At 43.6% G+C, this 20407-nt stretch overlaps 1 protein-coding gene across 2 annotated transcripts in view; it reads right to left on the bottom strand.

Annotated features, from left to right (window-relative positions):
* Positions 1 to 20407, bottom strand: part of LOC119464125 (rab-like protein 2A) — a 411477-nt gene that overhangs the window by 301455 nt on the left and 89615 nt on the right. The window lies entirely within an intron of this gene.

Here is a 20407-nt window from a genome sequence, read left to right as displayed (position 1 = left end):
GGGTCAGATTAGTGCGCATCTCCTCTTCTACTCCAGCTGCAGCGGCTGAGTGCGGCCGTGCACTTCCTGTCTTGGAGGCAACCTGCGCTGGGTTCGAAGGCTAGTTGACCGGGTATCGGTGATGGCTTCGTGTGCGCAGTGATCTCGCGCGCCTTGTTCACGTTGAAGCCGGAGGCAGCACGAAGGGGTATTCGCTCTCCACTACTGCCACTCTTCATCCCGTCAGCGCTTTGACAGAGAGTGTCCGCGGTCATTGAGTGAGATGCGTTCATGTTTACCTTTGTGTGTGGGACGACGTGCTTGATAATTTAGGTAGTAGGCGAATGGGTACACCAGTTTATGCGGATAATACAACATGTAACCTTACTTCACATAGCTGCTATAAATGCTCAGCCTGTCAACGAAACTGCGACGTTTTGAATGCAGATTTTACCAAACGATGAAGCGTACGCTGGATTGATGTATTCTATATGTAAATTGTAAGTTTGAGAACGTGGCCAGCAAACAGGCCAAGCATAAGTGATGCACCTTCTACAGAGGTGAATTTATGAAGTTTCGCACACTCGGGGAAGGTTATGTGGCGGCCAGTAAAGACATCTAAGCTTTTGATAGTTGTTTGGATTTCAGGCTTAATGCCATTTAATCAAATGGTGGGTTTGCGGGTGAGCGTGTTTGGTTATGCGTTTCTTTTGGCAAAATATAGGTAGAGTTATTTCTAAGTGTTGTTGGTGACTTTGGCCATTCTGCCTAGCGGGGATAATTTCCAATGATTGACGCACTTTTTCCTGGAGTAACTTGCGATTTGTCTCCGAAATAAAAACTACTGTATCGCCCGCAAGCTTGTGTGAGAACGCCACCGGGCAGGTGAATCTACCATTATTACTGTGCCCTATTCCTCCCATTGTCATTTGCCATCCTCACCTCTTCAAAAACGCGCTCCCAATGTCAGGATCCCGTCGTCATACTGCATTCGTTATGCCATCAACTTGATTCCTTCCTCGTAATTTTACGATTGTCTTGCTGCCTTCATTCAATCGTGATAATGCCACCACTGTCATGACATCGTCATCAGTCTGTCGTCGAGATGCCATCGCGGTCGTGCCATCATGGTCATTGCAGCTTCGTCATGAAATTGTCACCATTCCATCTTTGTCACTACATCATTGAGATGCGCACTCGTCGTCATCCCATCACCCTTATGACGTAGCCTTCACCCTATCGTCGTTGCACCGTCGCTATCTTTTCAAAATCATCATCTTACTGCTGCCATGTCGTGATCATACCGCCTTCATCCTTGCTTCAACGCCATTCCTTCTTCAGCATTACCACGTCGTCACTGTGTAGTCGTCACACAGTCTTCATCATGCCTTCATGCTGATGGGCAAACTTGCCAAGAGATCGCCATAGCAAAGTGGGTCGATACGGAAGGCACTGTATGTCAGCTATAGCCGAAGAGACAGATATCTTACAATGGCCATTACACATATTAAAGAAACGTGGCTTCAACAATACGGTGCGTCGCTACATGGCTTGAATGCTAATGGCAGATTACCGTGGACAGTCAACACTAGATGGGTTCTTCCGTAATTTTTCACCTTCGTCATTTGTGTAGGGTGTGTATGAGGATGACGAAGTCGCCTGGTGAGGACAGAAATGGTTGAGATGATGGCGCTGTGATTACCGAGATTGAGAACGTAGCTTTAAGAATCTACCTTGTGCAGCAGTGAAACGGACAGGTTATGAACATCGGTTGGCAATAAACAAATTGTAGACAATGTCACACAAACGCGGTATTTCACTTTTATATTTAACGTGGCAACGGAAAACAAGAGAGCGATAATAAGCAAATCGGATATTTCCACCACACTCCTCATCTAGATCAAGTCAGCAGTGACTTGTTTGCGCAAAACCAGAAGCACGTGCATTGGATAGTACGCCAGCCGTCTGTTTTTTTTCCGAGCATAGCGACATATATTCTAAGGTTCTTTCAAGATGACACTGCGATAGTCCGAAGCGTTTCTTTACAGAAATGCCGTGTGACATCCGAAGGCCGTGAGTGAGTTCAGGTCACTGTCCTTACGACTCACAGCAAGCGAACAAGTGCTTGTTCCTCCATTTACTTGAAAGATCACTCAGTGCGCAAATGAAAACCATTTCAATCTACAGACTCGTATGTTCCCCTTTCGCAGCCTAATGAGCCTTACGCTTGACATTCTCCCATTCCACAAAGGTATCACCCGTGATTCTTGGATTCTCGAGCGTGCTTTGGTAAGTGTGAAAACGGCGTCCATCTTGTGGTTTGATATATGCAAACAGTGAAGATTCCAGGAAGTGATATAGGGCATAGGAGCAGGAAGAAGGGGTCGGTGCTTTGGTAGTGGCGGTTTGGCTTTCTCTGATATGGCAGCAACTGTTCCGCCCCAGCAGCGCCATTTAGCCTGTGAGGAGGAAAATTTGCGTCGACTCCGCAGTGCTTAACAATTTTAGCGTGAAAGACGAGCAAGGCAACCAGAAACACGAAAGCCATATCAACCAAGAGGTTTGGGATCCCAAGCCCCTTCATTAGAGGCTGGACCCTCATAAAACCATGTTAGCCTAAAGCATTCCCAATTATTTATTTCCAAGGAATGCGAAGGTCACTTGACACGTTGAAGACCGGCAACGTTATGAAGTTTTTGAACAATGTTTTTTTTTTCGGATATAAGGTATCCCGTTGCGCAGGCCGAGATGCATGCGTGCCACGGCATATAAGCGTTCTAAAAATTAGCGTAGTTTGTACTAGAGGCGCAAGGATAAAGAAACGGCGGAGCTGGTCAGCACCTAGCACTACCAACTCATCCCCTGCATTTTCCGGAATTTATTGATTATTGGTCGATTGTCGATTACCCATTGATTGGCTATCGCTTGGCTATCGCAAGGTATGGGCCACGTATTTGGGCTAGGCTAAGCATTACCAAGTGATCCCCAGCATTTCCGGAATTTATTGAATATTTATCGATTATTGATTCGCTATATTGGCTATCGATCGGCTATCGCAAGGAAGTCACGTAGGCCACGTATTTGGGCTAGGATTAAACACCTTCACTAGTTTACAGGAGCACGTGCCATTGCGCTTGGACCCTTTCGCCACTACCGCCATGACCGGACCAGCCCACATGTTCTGTTCGCTTTGCCCGGAATAACGGTCGGCTTAAACAGCTCTGCTGTTAATATGGAACCATCAAGGACTGCGATGCGCTCTATCCAGTACTCTGAATAGTCTAAGATCTATGGCATTATTATGTGCAGATATAGCAAGAAGGGCTACAGTTTTCTGCAACGTATTATCTTCTGCTGCCACTGAATTTAGTCAGATTACAGACATTTTGGAGCCTATGATCGAAAAGGCTGGGATCGCCACCAGGGATGGTGGCAACCAACCTCTGGCGATCATAGACCATACTTTTTTCAGATATCTCAGCCGTTTTGCAGCTGAGTTACTACTGCAGCCACTTTCCGTTTAAAATTGTTTGTCATAAGGTGTCATTAAAAGCATGTGCCGCGTCAAATGTCCTGCAGTAATACGTCCTGCGAACTCTGTATTGACGTATGTTTAGGATTGGTTGCACTTTATAAGGATTTAGTATCATCGAAGCAGCTTCGATAGCGAATTCGCTTATCGTCCTTATATGGCCGTGCTCAAGACAGGCGCTCGATGGATTTGTCAGAGACCGTAATACGAACGTCACTGCACGGCCCCACTTTACCATGTGCCGTAGCGATTTCTATCGTATACGAGGCAACATATTTTACAGTGCACTAAGTTCGCGGCCAGTATTCAATTTTCTGCTGCTCGATTGCCTGGTGCATTTGTATATTCTCTGTATATTCAACCTTTCTCCTTTTGAAAACGGAAGGCTAAATACTTTGAGAACTTTGAGAACAATATTTTCTGCGCGGTATAACTCCAAAACACTGAGTATTACAAGTTTTATCATTAAAAGGCTAAAAGGCTGGCTAAAACAATGCCCTCAAGCATGAAATCTGATGAAGGATTTGATGTTTACAATGCGCTTGTTGATGTTTGTGTTTCTTCATTTTCGTTGCCGAGTAAAAATTCAAATTACTTGACCTACGTTATGAGATTTCTCGCTTCGCATTGCAATTTCGTATCGCCTGTGTAGATTAAAAGAAAACACCAGTTATACTACAGTAGTTCATTTCTCAATGAAGTCTGTAATGCTTCCAACATATCAGCGGTAAACAGAAATGTAAAACTGGGCTAGGAAAAAATAATTGCAATATTTACCGTCCTAGAAGTTCACTGTATGTTATGAGTCACACCATAGTGACAGCTTCGCAATAACGTCTTCAGCATGGAGTCCTGTAACACTCCCCTGAATGTAAGCACACAAGCCTAATTGAATTTCAGCACCCATCGAAATGTGCCTGCAGCAGCTGGGGATCTAACTGCAACATCGTGCTCTGTTACAGAATGCCATAGCCACTAAGCCAACGCTGCAATAAATGTAGCACACGTTGTTCACATATAAGTACAAATTTTTGGCGTACGAAGTTTCTCTTCCTGCCCTCGTGCACTTATTTGTGGAAGCTGTGCAGCGTTTACCGATTCTGACGTAGCAATACGTAGTGACGTAGCAATGGAAATAGCAGTTGTCTCGGTGCAGTTCGTTGAATTTCTGTAATCATACCATGGCCACATTCTGATGTTTTCAACAGTTTCGAAGAGATGGCAATAGAGCGCACTGTGATGAGAAAGACAAAGTCAGACAAGAATGTCCGTAGGCATCTAAACATTTTCACGTCAACTTGGACCACTAGGCATGCGCCCCTGAGTATGCGCCTAAAGACAACTTGGGCAACCGGATATGGGCAAATGGGGAATTGTCCCAGGGTTTGTGCTAGAATGAAATTCTGTCGTCATTGGGTATGTAGAACTGGGCATGTGATACTAGATATGACAACAATCTGGCAGAATATGACACTCAGTAGGCGCCCGGATAGACAAGCACAACAGGCAGGAAGTAAAGACATCGGGGACTGAAAATAGAAGACACCAACAGAGAAGCATCAAGCCGGCCGTAAAGAAATACCGAGTGTAGAGAAAGACGAGAAGGGCACAGAATCGGACAAGAGCAAGCACTGACCGATAATAGTTGATCTACAGAAACGTGAATAATATGTCAGTAAGAAAAAAATTGCCGTCGGCTACGTGGATGCAAAGGCTTTGGCAATACTGTGCGTTCCTACGTACCTTCAAAGCTACTTGAACCAACGTCAACATTCAACGTGAAATGGTTTCTGCCGGATTGTTTTCTGACATGTTTTTATCATATTTAAATATCAATTTTACCTTTTCACGCGGAACCTCGGTTACTATTTCGGTTACCATATAGGGTCACTTACTAAAGCCGCATGTTCAGGACCTATTTAATATAAGTTCTCTGTCTGTCTGTGTCTGTCTGCAACTGTCTACACACCGTCATAATGTCTGTCGTCTGTCTGTAGAAGAAGAAGGCTGTCTGTCTGTCTGTCTGTCTGTCTGTCTTCTGTCTGTCTGTCTGTCTGTCGGTCTGTCTGTCGAAATGTCTGCATGCTGCAGAACGCTAAATGACCCTGTTTCTGTCTATTTATCAGTTGTCTGTAACTGTTACTGTCGCTGTCTAGTCGTGTCTGTCTGTATGTCTGTCTAGTCTGTCTGTCTGTAACTGTCTGTCTGTCTGTCTGTCTGTCTGTCTGTCTGTCTGTCTGTCTGTCTGTGTCTGTCTGTCTGTCTGTCTGTCCTGTCTGTCTGTCGTCTGTCTCTGTCTGTCTGTCTGTCTGTCTGTCTGTCTGTCTGTCTGTCTGTCTGTCTGTCTTCTGTCTGAATGTCTGTCTGTCGTCTTCTGTCAAATGTCTGCGTAACGCTGCCTTTAAGCCTAACGAGAGAAAATTTTCTCTGAGATGTGAGCGCCACCTGTCGATAAAGTCGGGAGATAGGCGCGACGACGGCATATAGCCTCTGAGATGAGAACATTTCGGAGGCTATTGAGTAGACAGCTTGTACTGCTTGTCTGTTTCGCTGCAGATCGGCGGACATGGGGTAAAAATACAACGCGCTCCTGGCTTCCATTGCGCTGCCTCTCGCACTTTCCGGCGCACACACACAAAGACTTAGGTGCCCTATGTATGCGAAATTCAAAGCGTATAGGAATAGCGTCCCGCACGTAAACTACGCTATTACGCTATAGTAAAACTCCCTTTCTGCAAAGTTCGTTTGCGGAACGGTAACGTTATTTCCCTTAACCCCGCTATTACGCTAACGTTTAACTAAAACTGTCTATTACTCGATCATGCATGGGTCGCGCACATAGATGGCGTGATGGTGGCGCCACGCATGACGCAATCAACGCTAAATTTAGACTCTCGATCAGCGTTCAGAGAGGAGTGCTCGGCAAGCACGTTTGTCTATCCGAGCGGGAGGGGTCGCGTTTGAGAAAGCCCACTCAGCCGTAGTAGGTATATAAGTGGCTACCCAAAACTACGGGACTCCCAAATAGTCCGCGAACTGGGTGTAGGACACCTTTGCACCGCTGAATGTGGCAAGCAGCATGCTGATCGATCAGTGTGCAGACAGCTGTGGAGCTTAGAGGAAGTGTTGTTTTGCGGTGTGTGATTTAGCAAAGCGAGATGTTATTGATTCCGTGCATCTTTTTTTTTCTTTTTGGTAGAATATGAAGGATTTGAAGAAGCCAAGAATCTGTGAATCTGCGACATGGGTGAGGTAAATTGCGACGTTTACTAGCTGGTGATGGTCGATCCCACTTGTTATTATCGCTGACTTTTGTAGTTGCTAATCCAGTCCTCCATGTCATCACCACGGAGTCCTGCGAAGACCTGGTGATTACGCTCACGGTGATTGACAGTCCAAGCTGGAACGCTTGGGGTTACTGGAGCTATAGAGTTATTAGAAGCAGAGCCATTAAATTCAACATTTCGCTTGTGGGCAGGCGTAACAGGCTGCCTGAACGAAGCCGCAGGGAGAACGGGAAGCTGTAACGGCACTGGGATCGATCCCAGCACCTCCGCCACTTTAAGGGTTTAGCGCACCTTGATTTCATTCAGTTTCAGTTCAGGTTGATAGAAGTGAAGAGTGTAATGCCTCACGAAATAGTTGACAGCACTGATGGATGGATGGATGGAAAACATTTATTAGGTCCTGCAAGTTGTGAGTTGCGTCATAAAGTGAGCTGCTCCCACGTCGGGACCAGCAGGCAGAGCCTTTTGGCCGCGTCGGGGAATTGCTGGACGGGCCATAGTTGCTCGGTCAGGTCCGGGCTGCGAATCGCTGCTGTATGGAAACAAAGCGCAGCATGAGCGGAGGTCCGTCGGCGGTGGCTGCTGTGAATCGCACCCACACGTCACCCACGCGCAGCCTCTCGTCATTTCACAATAAGTGAGGCAGTCGCGCCACACTTCGCACCTTTTGCGACGTGCCGAATAAGACAGATTGTGTGCGCCCACAAATATATCGCGAAATGAAAACACATATAGAGCTAGGCTGAAACTCCGCATTAGGGAGTATCGTAATCGTCGTTGAATTCTTTATCTGAAGTTAAACTTTCCTGAATTAGCAATGAGAAAGGTGCAAACTAAGTATCTTGTAGTCATGGGAGACTAATGCATAAGTGGGGGGAAAAGCAGGCTGGTTAGCAAGCAATTGGCAACTAGAGCATCGATTATAGGAACACTAGAGGGTAGATATCGGTAAAATTCGCGGAAAAGAATCGGGTCCTAACAATGAATACCTTCTTCAGGAAGCGCAGAAACAGCAAGTAGAGCTGGAAAAGGCTTTATGGAGAAACAAGGAATGAAATAGATTTCATACTCTCTGCCGATCCAAGCATATTGCAGGATGTAGAAGTGTTAGGTAAGTTAAAGTGCAGTGACCATAGGTTAGTGAGGTCTAGGTTTTCTGCTAATTTGAAGAGAGAAAGAATAAAATTAGTCAGGAAGAAACGGGCCAACCTAGACGCAGTAAGGGTAAAAGCAGATCAATTCAGGCTGGTGCTCGCAAACAAATATGCGGCTTTAGAGTAGGAAAATGAAGACAACATAGAGGTAGTGAACGAAACCGTAACAAGCTGATCTCAGAAGCAACAACTGAAGTGGGAGGTAAGGCACCAAGGCAACCAGTAGGTAAGCTCTCCCAAGTAACAAGGGACATAATAAAAAACGACAAAATATGAAAGTTGCAAACTCGAGAGATCAGATAGAATTCGCTGAACTGTCAAAACTGATCAACAAGAAGACAGTGAGAGATATTCGATATTATAACGTGGAAGATAATGAGGAAACAGTAAGATATGGAAGCAGCAAGAAATCAGTGAGAAGAAAACTTGGCATAGGACAAAGCTAGATGTATGCACCGAAAGATAAGCAGGGTAATCTCATCGGCAATGATATAGTAAAAGCAGCGGAAGAATTCTATACTGACCTATACAGTACCCATAGCAGCCAAGCTACTTTAATTCGAAGTAGTGATGAACATGGATACAGAGGATCCTTCTATAACTAGCGATGAAGTTACGAGTAGAAGGGCCTTGCTGGACATGACCAGGGGAAAAGCTGCTGGAGAAGACGGAATAACACTCCATTTATTGAAAGATAGAGGATATATCGTGCTTGAAAAGTTTGTTGCCCTTTATACGCAATGCCTCAGGACTTCAAGTGTACCAAAAGCTGGAAGAACTGCCGACATTATACTAATCCAAAAGAAGGGAGGCGTTAAAGAATTGAAGAATTATAGACCCATTAGCTTGCTTTCAGCATTGTATCAAATATTCACCAAGACAATTTCCAATAGAATCAGGGCAAAACTTGACTCCAGTCAACCAAGAGAGCAGGCTGGCTTCAGGAGCGGATATTCTACGATGGATCATACCCATATCATAGATCAGGTAATTGAGAAATATTTGGAGTACAATCAACCTCTCTATGTGGGTTTCATAGATTATGAAAATGTATTTGATTCCGTAGAGATACCAGCAGTCATAGAGGCATTGCGTAATCAAGGAGTACAAGAGGCATATGTGAATATCTTGGCAAATATCTACAAGGATTCCACAGCTACCTTGGTTCTCCACAAGAAAAGTATGAAGTTACGTATCAAGAAAGGGGTCATGCGAGCAGACACAATCTCTCCAATGCTATTTACTGCATGCTTAGAAGATGTAGTAAAGTTCTCGGACTGGGAAGGCTTAGGAGTGAAGATCAACGGCGAGTATCTCAGCAACCTTGGGTTTGCAGATGACATTGTCCTATTCAGCCACTATGGGGACGAATTACAGCAAATGATTTAGGACCTTAACCTAGGATATTATCGTACGTTATACGATGGTTTCGCGTGCGGCAAAGTTCAGTGACAAGATGCATTTTGCTGTACTTTTGTCTCTATTTCTATATTTTTTGACATCTGTACTAATAACCGCAAACTTTCACGGATGCATTCTTGGTTTAATTGGTCGTCGGCTGCATGCGATTGCTCTGTGGCTCTTACATCCCAAAATTTTCATACAGCGTTAACCCTTTTCTTGTGTATGCTTACGATTCCTTCTTTTAATAACGAATTCGAAACAATTACAGCTCTTAATTGTTTTTCCAGTGTGCCTACAGAAATGACTTTCGCACCTCATACCGGCTTCTTCGCGGCCTTTGTACTATCCCTCCCTTAAGGTTTTATGAACTCTGCCGGTTAATATAATTTCGGAATAATTCTTAAAAGTTAATACTGATACGTTAAACAGATCCAGCTCCCTTTCATTATCTACGTCAGCCGTATATTTTGGTATTTCTGGGCGCACGTCACTTAGTTTATGTAGAACCGTAGGCTCGTATTCATAAAGGTCGTTAGAGTCTTCGACGCTGTACCTCTTCTAAATTTTAACGTACATTTCCCGCATGCATTTCCGTTACTTTGTTATATGGTATCCAGAAAATGTCGAAGTAAAGAAGACCACAGAGCTCCGTTTCTTCGGTATAAAATATGAATAAATTATGGGACTTTATGCACCGAAATATTTCACATATAGACGATATACTGGGTCATTAAAAATTATTTTTGCAGCATTTTGGGTTCTAACGGACAAGTTACAGTTTTTTATTTATTTAAAAATTTTTTTACATGCCACCCCCATCGGAATGTGGCTGCAGCGGCGGGCAAAGAAACTCGGAACCTCGTGTGAATGAGAATGCCAAAGTCACGGAACCACCACTGCTGGTTCAGCGCTGGGTACATGTTTCTATGTCATCGTTTTGTACATTCTCCCAAATATATAATTTAAATGCTGCGCATTTGAGACAGAAGGGACGAACAGCACAGTGTTTGCCTACGCATTTTTATAGTGGGCTCCTTGGGTTAACTGGAAAATGAAAAGAAAAATGGTGATACTTCTTTTTTTGTATATAACGCGGAGGTATAGACATTTAAGAGACAGAGGCAAGCGGTTACTTGGAATACACAGTTATTCCTGGCGTCATAAGGACCCTCCGTCCTCGGTTGAACATGGCAAATAGATAATACCACACCAGATGTATTGCTGCGATGGACTCCAGAACTAGAGATTACTTCCATGCAGCATGGAAGTAAGTTATATGCTGATGCTGATGTTGTATGCCGATGACACTGTCACTTATTGATCTCAGAAATTGCTTACCGTGCTTCAAGACACACTGAACACTGATGTTAGCAAAGTGTTTTCTTGGAAGCAGAGGTAATCAACTTCAAATCAATCCTCTAAAAACAGCGTTTGTACTATTGCCATTGCCGACAAACTGTGATTGCTTCTTCCGTAACTGTCTCTTGAAATAGTAATGTTATACCGACAGCTCATACTGGTAAATTACTTGGTGTTACACTCGCCAAACACCATAAATACAATAGCCGTGCCAATTCGCTAATACAAAAAAAAAAAAATTCAGCAGAGCCTGCTTACGTGTCGGAAATGCGAAAGCATTAGGTGAAATGACATGCATTAAAGTTTTTTCTGCTGAAATTGTGCGCTGATTGCGTACACGTTGTCCACAGGCCGGAACATTCGGACCATTTTACTGCATAACGAAGATTTTTTTGGGCGGGTTCCCTTGCTTCGTTTTCTGAGGCGTGCTTTCGTGGGCTACCACGTTTTACCGCTGTCGCTGAGCTAGGCTCTTCAGAGAGCATTCAATGTAGACACAGCACCGATGAAATCTGAAGAGCAAGTGACGCGCGGGAGATAGCGACGTGACGTCTGCAATGACGCACGCACTAGGAACACTTCATTTCATACACACAAGATTTGGCGTCAAGAGTGCAACAGAATAAACACAGCAGGGCGATGAAATCTGAAGAGCTAGTGACACGTGGGAGGCAGTGACGGAAGCAGTGACGTCACGTGACGTGTGCAGTGACGCACGCACTAGGCACACATTTAGTCAGCCATAACCGACGAGCGCGTCGGCGAAGCGTGCTCCCCGGAGGCCCGCCTTCGATTCTCCCCCAGACCGGAATGTAATAAATGTTCTTTTCAATGCCATTAATTGACTTTGTGTACAGTAACCTAACTGACAATTTTTGGCATCAATCCGAGCATTTTTAACGTTTTTTTTTACTCTTCGCTCTGTCGGCCATTTTTGGTATCATCTTTCGGTCGCGCCGCCGACGACAACGCCGGATTTTCGCGTATTGGGGCATATAATGCTTTTGCAGTAAAAGTTTTCATTTGGCATCCGCCGTTATCATTCAAACACGTGCATTTTCCGACCTGATGTTATTAGCACGTTGTATCCTGCGTACAATAATGGACATTTATCGTATTGTTTATCTATATGGGGTAATACATAAGCCATTCATTTCAAACCACATAAACGTCTTAAACACCACGCAGCAAAATTAATGACTTTTAGCTGATTGCTTTGCCATTTTTTACCTATCTATTAACGCCTTCGCATTTTACCACTCATTAAATTTCGTCTCTTTCATCTTGAAATATCATTAGACAGTCCTTCCTTTAGATAATCTCATAACCAAAAATAATTCTCGGTTTTCAGAGCGCAATAACTTTCTCTTACCTAAAACTACACCCAACAACAAAAAATTGACACTTCGCTTCCATGGTATGGCACTTTGGAATCGCATCCCTGTTAATATTAAGGCCTTGGACTTTTTAAACACAACATCAAGAGAATAAAATACTGCTCGTAGAACAATCTTTTCGTTTGTCATGAATACATTTTCAAAATTATTACATTCTTTTCTTTTATTTTTTCTACACAACTTTTATTGCTGTATTGTTAGGCTTCATAATCTCGTAAACAAGATGTATTTTTCATTGTTATTATTATGTAAAAAGAGTGAGTGAATCAACTTTATTTCGGAGACCAAGCTGTTGATACACGAAGGTGGACGGCCACCCTATTCAAGGTAGTCGTGGCCCTGTGCTGGTAGCCTGGCCCGGTTCACCAGTCGTAGCTGGTACTCAGGTCTTAGGCTTGTCAGCTGGGCCTCCCACTGGTCTTCTGTTGGTGCTTGGATAGGCATTGTCCGGGGGTACTTTTGCATTCCCAGACCATGTGGTAAAGGGCGCTTGGTGTATTGCAGAATTGGCAGTCTCTTAGAAATGTTGAGGGGTACATCGCGTGTAGTAGAGTGCCGTGGAGGTAGTTGCCCATCTGAAATCGGCGTAGCGTGACAGCTTCTTCTATGTTCAGCTGATTATGTGGTAGCGGATACTCGCGCCTGTTATTTTAATGTTATAGAACGTTGTAGCGTTTTCTTTGTATCATTTCGTCTTAGCATGACGGTAGACGATATCCTGGTGGGGTTGCCCGGCTTACAGGCTCTCGGGCGGCGGTGTGAGCCATTTGGTGTCCCGCCAAGGATTCGTGTCGCGGGGTCCAGACAATATACGTTTCAGAGATGTCTTGGTTCTTGATGATGTTGAGTGCGGTCTTGATAATTCTTCCCGTCCGAAAATGGTGAAAGGCTGCCTGCGAGTCTGTGACGACGATGACCGGCACATCCCACCCGGATGTAAAAAGAAAGCATTTTTTCTATTTTTTTACGTGACATTCCTCTATATGAGTTTTTATTTTGATATTATTCTATAATGCTGCTTTAACACCTATCTAATCGTTTTCAATTTATTACAACTTGTTCCCTACGGATTCTGTGCCTTGACGCTTTTTTTCGCCCTGATAGTTCTTGCTACTCTAATACTCTTATGTACCCACTATTGATTGGAGGTCCTCCTGGCAGTTTCTTACTCTAGGACCTCCAGGTGCTGTATATAATTTGTAATTCCGTTTTCTGTTCATGCTTACGTCATCATCATCATCAGCCTATATTATTTCCACTGCAGGACGAAGACCTCTCTCAGGACGAATTACCCCTGTCTTGCGCTAGCCGATTCCAACTTGCGCCTGCGAATTTCCTACCTTCATCACTCTACATAGTTTTCTGCCGTCCTCGACTGTGCTTCTCTTCTCTTGGTATAACCTTGCATATGCTTCTGAATGCTGTTATTTTCTGGGAATAGAAGATGATGAGAACGCTTACAACCCCGACACTGTAGACGAAGACGTTACCACAAAAGCAATAATGACGAAGGAAGTGGCATGGCGGCGACACAGGCGTGGCATGCAACTATATTCAACTATAGGACGACGAAAATGTCATGACAACATAGGCCTGAAGGCAATGACAATCGACTTGGGCGCGCTCATCTAAGGCTTCACAATCATGCTAGAATTTGCGGGCGGCTGCAGGTATACGTTCGCCTTGAGAGTTCTTCGCCGAGTTGCACAATGGCCTTTATGCGTGCCGGCGTGCGTGGGTGTTTCGCGCCGTCGTTTTGCTGTAAGAGTGGTAATTAAACTGCACGGCTGCCTCAAGCGAGATTTCGCTTGCAGATGCTCTTCTATAGTAGGGCAGTAGGCCATGCACTCTGCTCTGCCAGCTTTATGAAAGCACTCTCCTATGGTTGGTCCGCATTAAAAAATCAATAAATGCGCCTATTGCTGGAAACCTGCGTTTCGATTATCACAAAATTATAAAATGAGGATTGCATGCACACGTGTAGATTGCGAAACCGTTTTTTTTGCCAGCACCGGCTCTCTATATAATCGATTTCGCCTAATGAAGCCACCGGACTGTTAGCTTAATAATTAATAACATTCTACTCACGGCAATGCACATGGCGTGTAGCCAAGTGCAGTGCCTTGTATAACCCTACTGTTTAGTATGGTTATCAAAGGTAGGATAACACAAGTACGTGGGGCAGTTTCATTTTATTGCGATAGCAATTATGTGGCAACGGCGACTCCGACGGCAGAAATGCGGCTGGAGTGTTCATAATATTGCTATCGCAATAAAATATGCAGAATTATTGTGAAGGCTAATGGCTCTATTTCAAAACGAGGGTCCGGGAGCCTCGGACTCGACAGACAAGCACAAAAATTGCAGAAGAACTAGCGCCTTTGTCGCCTTCGCTCACAACTTCGCATCGGCTGTTCTAGACGTCTCCTAACTTATATTATTTTTCTGAAACAGTGAGCACAGTTAGCAGAGAAAAATGGCGATCTGCCGCATGAATATTTAAACAAATCCGCGCACACCTTGTCATTGCAGAAATTATTGGATGAAGATAATTTTCCCTATAGCATGGATGGGCTATTAACAGCGGAGCTGTTTAAGCCGTCCATAATTTGTGCCGCTAGCCGCGAAACCTCACCGAGCTTAGACGTCACGGCGTTGCCTAGCAAACCCATACGATCTGTACGATAGCTTCGCAAGACTCCGCGCCTACAGATTGCGCGCAGTGCGTCTGCTCGGCTTGCCACAAACGTTCCGTGTAGCAGGTGTGAAGGCGGGGTTGCTGGTGTACGGGCGGTAGTAGAAGCCATGGGGAGACCGAGGAAGGGGCCGCTTTCCGGCAATCACGCCGCTTGGCCAACGAAGAATACAATCGCTGGCGTCGAGCTGATCCAGCACAGAGAGCCGAGGAAGCCTTAGCGCCTTAGCCAAGTGACGGCGCAGAGTCGAAGTTGTGCCTCGCTTCTCCTAACTCTGCACCGCTCCTCCGCCGCTGCGCAAGCGAGGGCGCCACTGCGCGTCGCATAGCGCAGCTTGCAACACCGACACCGCGTTCCAGCAGACCCGCTCCATCAATGCGGTCGCCTCGCAATCACTTACTCAGCTTCGCCCAGCCATGTCACTGCTTCGCGCCGCAATTATTGTTTTGCTTAGTCATGACAACACTTTGTGAAGCTTCCCACTTTTTTTAGAACACGTAAAATATTTGATACCAGTAGATGCAATGGCTATTATTCGGCTAAGGGAACCTTCACACAAAAATAACACGAAATGACAGCCCTTCATCGAACCTCTCGTCAAACCTCGTAATGCACCTCTGAAAATACCATTGTTGTTTATAACTCTCCCTTCTAAAATGACATATGACAATGTGTTTCAGTCATGTTGACATTTCGCGCTAAAACTGAAGATTCATGGCACATCTTGACTGGAAGGAATGTTGAAACGCAAGGTGGGCGCCTCCACAGAGAAAAACTTTGAGCGCGACAAAAGTAACATTCAATACACAATAATATTATTTGTGAGGTACACTTGATTTTGAGAAAGACGCCATGAATTATTTATTCAGTATCAGTAATGTGCGCTTTTTACAATACGTGTACGTTGGGTATGGCTCAAAGCTTTTGGTATCTGAGGTGTTCAGTTGTAAGAAATACGCATGTCACCGAATTTCACAAACATTGTTCGCACGTCACTCCGAACGAAACTCTCGAGTGCCACGTGACGTAGTGCTCTTTTCGTTGAGAAAAACATCCACGAGGAGCATATAATAAAGGGCACTAAACATAGAATGTTGACACCTGCAGAGAAACACTTGCCCCTACGTATAAAAACATAAAAACACATTCTCGCGTTTGATATCATTGTAATGAACAAATAACAATTTGAGCGTCATCAGTAGGTCGGTAAACTCCATTTCCTTGATGTTTATGGGAAAGCTGCGACCACGTGCACTGCTTATTTTTAGCAGGTACCACGTCGCAAGTCATTAAACCCATTTTAAATAACCACGCAAAGTATTGATGGTAATGCTCCAAGCCGTTTAAGTAAAGAAATAGTAATGTTTAAGACCGCAGTCCCCAAAACGTTACCTGGGACTTTTCAATTTTTGTAACATTTATATAGTTACAAGCTCTTATGTTGATTCGCATAGCGATACTCTTTAAAATAATCACCATACAAAACAAGCTAATAATGGTACAAAACGTAGATTCCCACTACCTCTATTGTTATTTTCTGTCTGATAAACACGACTGGAAACAGCAGCAAAGCAAGGAAAATGGCTGGCAAGAGAGAGTGTGAGTATTGCAGCTTTAGGGATCGCAATTAAGCGTCATTTCTGGCTTGCAAAACGAATAGGATATCTTTGATTATGATAAAAGAGGCTTACTCGCGCAGCTGCATTGTAAGGTTTGTAACAGCACACCGTTCATTGGCGGCTTTGGACGACGCCCGACAACCACTATGCGCCGTCCTGAGAACTGGCATAGCGGTGAGCCTGACGTTATCGACAAATATCTGAGGAGCGACGTACGACTTGAAATTCCATGGTATAGGAAGTGAGATGCAAGAAAAGTTCCGCCTCCATTCCACTCTGAAAATGGATGTACAGCGAAGCTGTTGCTGACGTTACACAAGTGTCACCCCCACAAGGCATCGCACCGATGAGATCAATGTTGCGTCGACAATCTCGTTCGCGCCCTTTCCGTTGGTGCCTCGACGCCGCGACGCGAGTTCGCAGCGTCCATACGCTTACGCGTAACCCACGTTCGCAAATTGAACGTCACTGTAATTTTCTAGCAGTCTTGCACTGAGGTCGATTACGGTCGCAGCACACACTGCACGACCGATGCAGCAGACAGAGCGCCCACTCATCAAGGACAGAAATATCGTGTGTACACGTTGGTCATGCGCGCATGCAAATGAGCCGGAGTGCCGCATAAATCCTCATTCTAGTAGACCGTCCGTCTGGTGCAAGTTCGTTATTGAAATAATTAAGTTCTGAAAGTAAACAGCGTCCCAAAGTTTGTAAAGTACGACTTACACGCAACCTGCAGACTTGATAGCATCGGATTGTAATTTGAACCTACGAGGAAACACAATTCTGTTGAAGTCAAACACTGATATATCGAATGCACATATAACGAATTATTGTGTATATGGAAGAGCTCTAAAATACCATTGAAAATTTCTGTTTAAGATGTTTATTTTATATGTCAATTTACCTATACGTGGAAGGGACTTGTGATACCCTTCAGATTAGATTACTCCTGGTTCGACTGTATTTTAATTGCTTTCGAAATTTCTCTAAAACATTTTCTTTCGTCAATTGGTAATGAACAATGTAATAAATATTGATTAAAATGTTGCCCATATTATCTGCAGAAGCAATGATCCTTTTCTGAAATATTAAGTCCTGTCAAAAAATGCAATTGTTCGCTGTCCAGAAGTGGCTTAGACTAAATGATTGAACGGAAAACGTTGTAATAGTGATTTCACATCCTTAATTCATACTGCTGCTTATTATTTTTGCACTAGTTTAATAATCAAAATTTTACTTTTGAATTTTATCTTGTTTACCAATTTTTTTATAAATGATAAGAGTATATGGTAGTACCATATTTAGAAATTTAGCTAATTCATATCCATTTTATTTGCCATGTTTTTCTGGTTTTCCTTTGACACAAGTTAACGTAACCTTGTGGCATACCTAAATTTTACCTTTTTGATTCTTTATCTTTGAACGAAAGAATATTAGTTGTGGGGATATTGTACTATTTTCATTGTGGAAATGCTGTCTGTTAAAATGTCGAAATGTTCAGTATTTTCATCATTCAAGATGTATCTTGTTGCTTCTAATATTGCTGCTGCTACCGCTTCAAGGATGCTTGAGAAATATAGCAGGGAGAACTATTTTTGAAATATAATTGCATTGTCTCTATAAATAATAACAAAGACTTCTATTTTTTCTCCATATTTCATCCATCCGTACAAGTATTGTAATCTGGGACAGTAGAGTCTGTCATGTGAATACTTGGTCTTCTTTCTGTCGGTGGATATACGAAATGTTTTTGACTCAAAATGTACCGTTTAGTATATGTTTTTCGTTTCCATTCAAATTTTCCTTGCTTGTGAGAAATACCATATAGAATTGAATTTTTCTACTTCTCAGTGTAAGGGGGCTAACTTACAAATGACTTTTTTGTTTTGCTTAAAATTCTACTGAAATCTTTACTAATGTTTAATAAAATATTGTCTGTACGGATTTAATCAATGGGGACAGCACCACGTAGTGCGCATGCTTTGGTCACTGCACAAGGAATGAATATAGCCACGCAACCTGCAATGATGTTGTTTGCCAGTGACTAGCGAATGTGCTGTTGTGACTCGCGCTGCCGTATGAATAACTTCGATGGAAGGATGAAAGCAGTATGATAGCGCCAACATGACGGCATGTTGAAAATGTACATTTCTGGATTGATGAGGGTGGTTTGACGACTATGCGAGGATGACGACTGTTGCACGAAGATGGTGTGACATTCCAGGAGATTAATTAATGGTGAATAGGGATGAAGACGATAGAACGAACACGATGGCATCGTGACCCCGAACCTAATGCCCCAATCTAGTATAAGACTTGGGTCAATATGTCGGCGTAAGAGTCTAGATAGATAGACTTAAGAGCATTATTAGGCAAATAATGATAATTGCAATAAATTAAAAAAAAACCAACCTTCACTTTGCATACCAGGTTTTTGTTTACCCTATAAGTTAACCGCAAGGATACCACGGCAGTTTCGAGCTGCACGTCATTACGGGTTTGATTCGTGGCCCCAGCAGCCACATTTAAATGCAGCCGAAATGCAAAAACTGTCCTGTACTTATCGGGAGGCACACATTAAGACACCCACGGTGGTCAAAATTACTCCGGAGCCTTCCACTAGAATGTCACTAATTTCACTGTAGTTGCTTTGAGAAGGTAGATCCTATGAATCAGCCAATCAATCACAGCCAGTATCGATGAACAATAATTTACTATTTTTGCGCAACTGCTCTTCCTTTTTTCCAAATATAAATAAAAGTATTAGGCAAGATATATAATGTCGTTTCATCATGCATGGTTAGCACAGAAAATGATGTTTACCTAATTTTCCTGAGTTTTTGACAGCCTGAAAAACATCTTGAATCACCCGAGTGGTATATCCCTGGCTTAATTTAACAAAACACATTTAGGAAGTGTTTTTGAAGCGTCGTACTGTACTTCAGCGACAGAGCAGGTATATTCCACGATCTTAGAAAGAACGAGTCCTACCGTGAGTCGATTAGCTGATTTTTTCTACCGTGAATACAGAATTTACGAAGTCAGCTGCGCAAAAGCACAAAGATGTTGTCTATGTTCGACTACAGTATTTGCATTATTTTTGAAGGAGACTCATTAACCTCACTGAATGGTTAATGAAACCACATGTATTGGCGCTCACTTAATTTCTGACCAAAATTACCACTTAACTTTGAAATACGAAAACTGTTATTGTAAAGAACGCGGTAATTAGTCTAGTGCTGAAGCGAGTTAATTCCAAAAAAATTACTAGCATGATCCTATGCTTAGGTTGTTATCCGTCAACTTTTGTAATTTCTGCATTCATTCTGAAGACTCAAGAACGGGCTACATCATTATCATAATCAGTCTTTGTTTATGTCCACTGTAGGACGAAGGCCTCTGCGAGTGATTTCGAAATACTCCTGTCTTGCGGTGGCTGACTCGAAGTTGTGGCACCAAATTTTCTAATTTTATCACCTCACCAAATTGTCTGTCGTCCTCGACTGGTTTTTCTATACTTGTCACACATTCTCTGCCAGTAATTGAAAAACCGGTTATGGGCCATAAACATTACATGGCCTACCCAGCTCCATGCGCATTACAGGAACTGCCCAGCTCAATATTGAGGCGATAGCGTTAAGGGCTCGTGTCGAGGAAAATGCGGCCTCGGCAGCCGGCGTCGGCGTGCGATGTCGGTGGGTGGCGGAGAAAATCATCCCCCCCCCCCCCCCCTCCGACCAAGCAGGCCCCCCACGTGAACCAAAATTGAATTTCTCACAGCGAAATCCGTGAGAACATTTTTAAAGCACGACTTTACCATTCGGCGTCGGATTCGCCGTCGGATTAATTACCATTCAACGTCGGATTGTAATTTGAATGTACGATTTTTAAAAACCTAATTCTGCTACGAGGAAACTCAAACACAAACCCCTTTTCCAGCATTTCTGCCAGACCCACAGCCGCGTGTTCGGGTACTT

This window comes from Dermacentor silvarum, chromosome 9, assembly GCF_013339745.2.
Source record: "Dermacentor silvarum isolate Dsil-2018 chromosome 9, BIME_Dsil_1.4, whole genome shotgun sequence".
NCBI classification, from domain to species: Eukaryota; Metazoa; Arthropoda; class Arachnida; order Ixodida; family Ixodidae; genus Dermacentor; species Dermacentor silvarum.
This window is presented reverse-complemented; position numbering and strand designations above follow the sequence as displayed.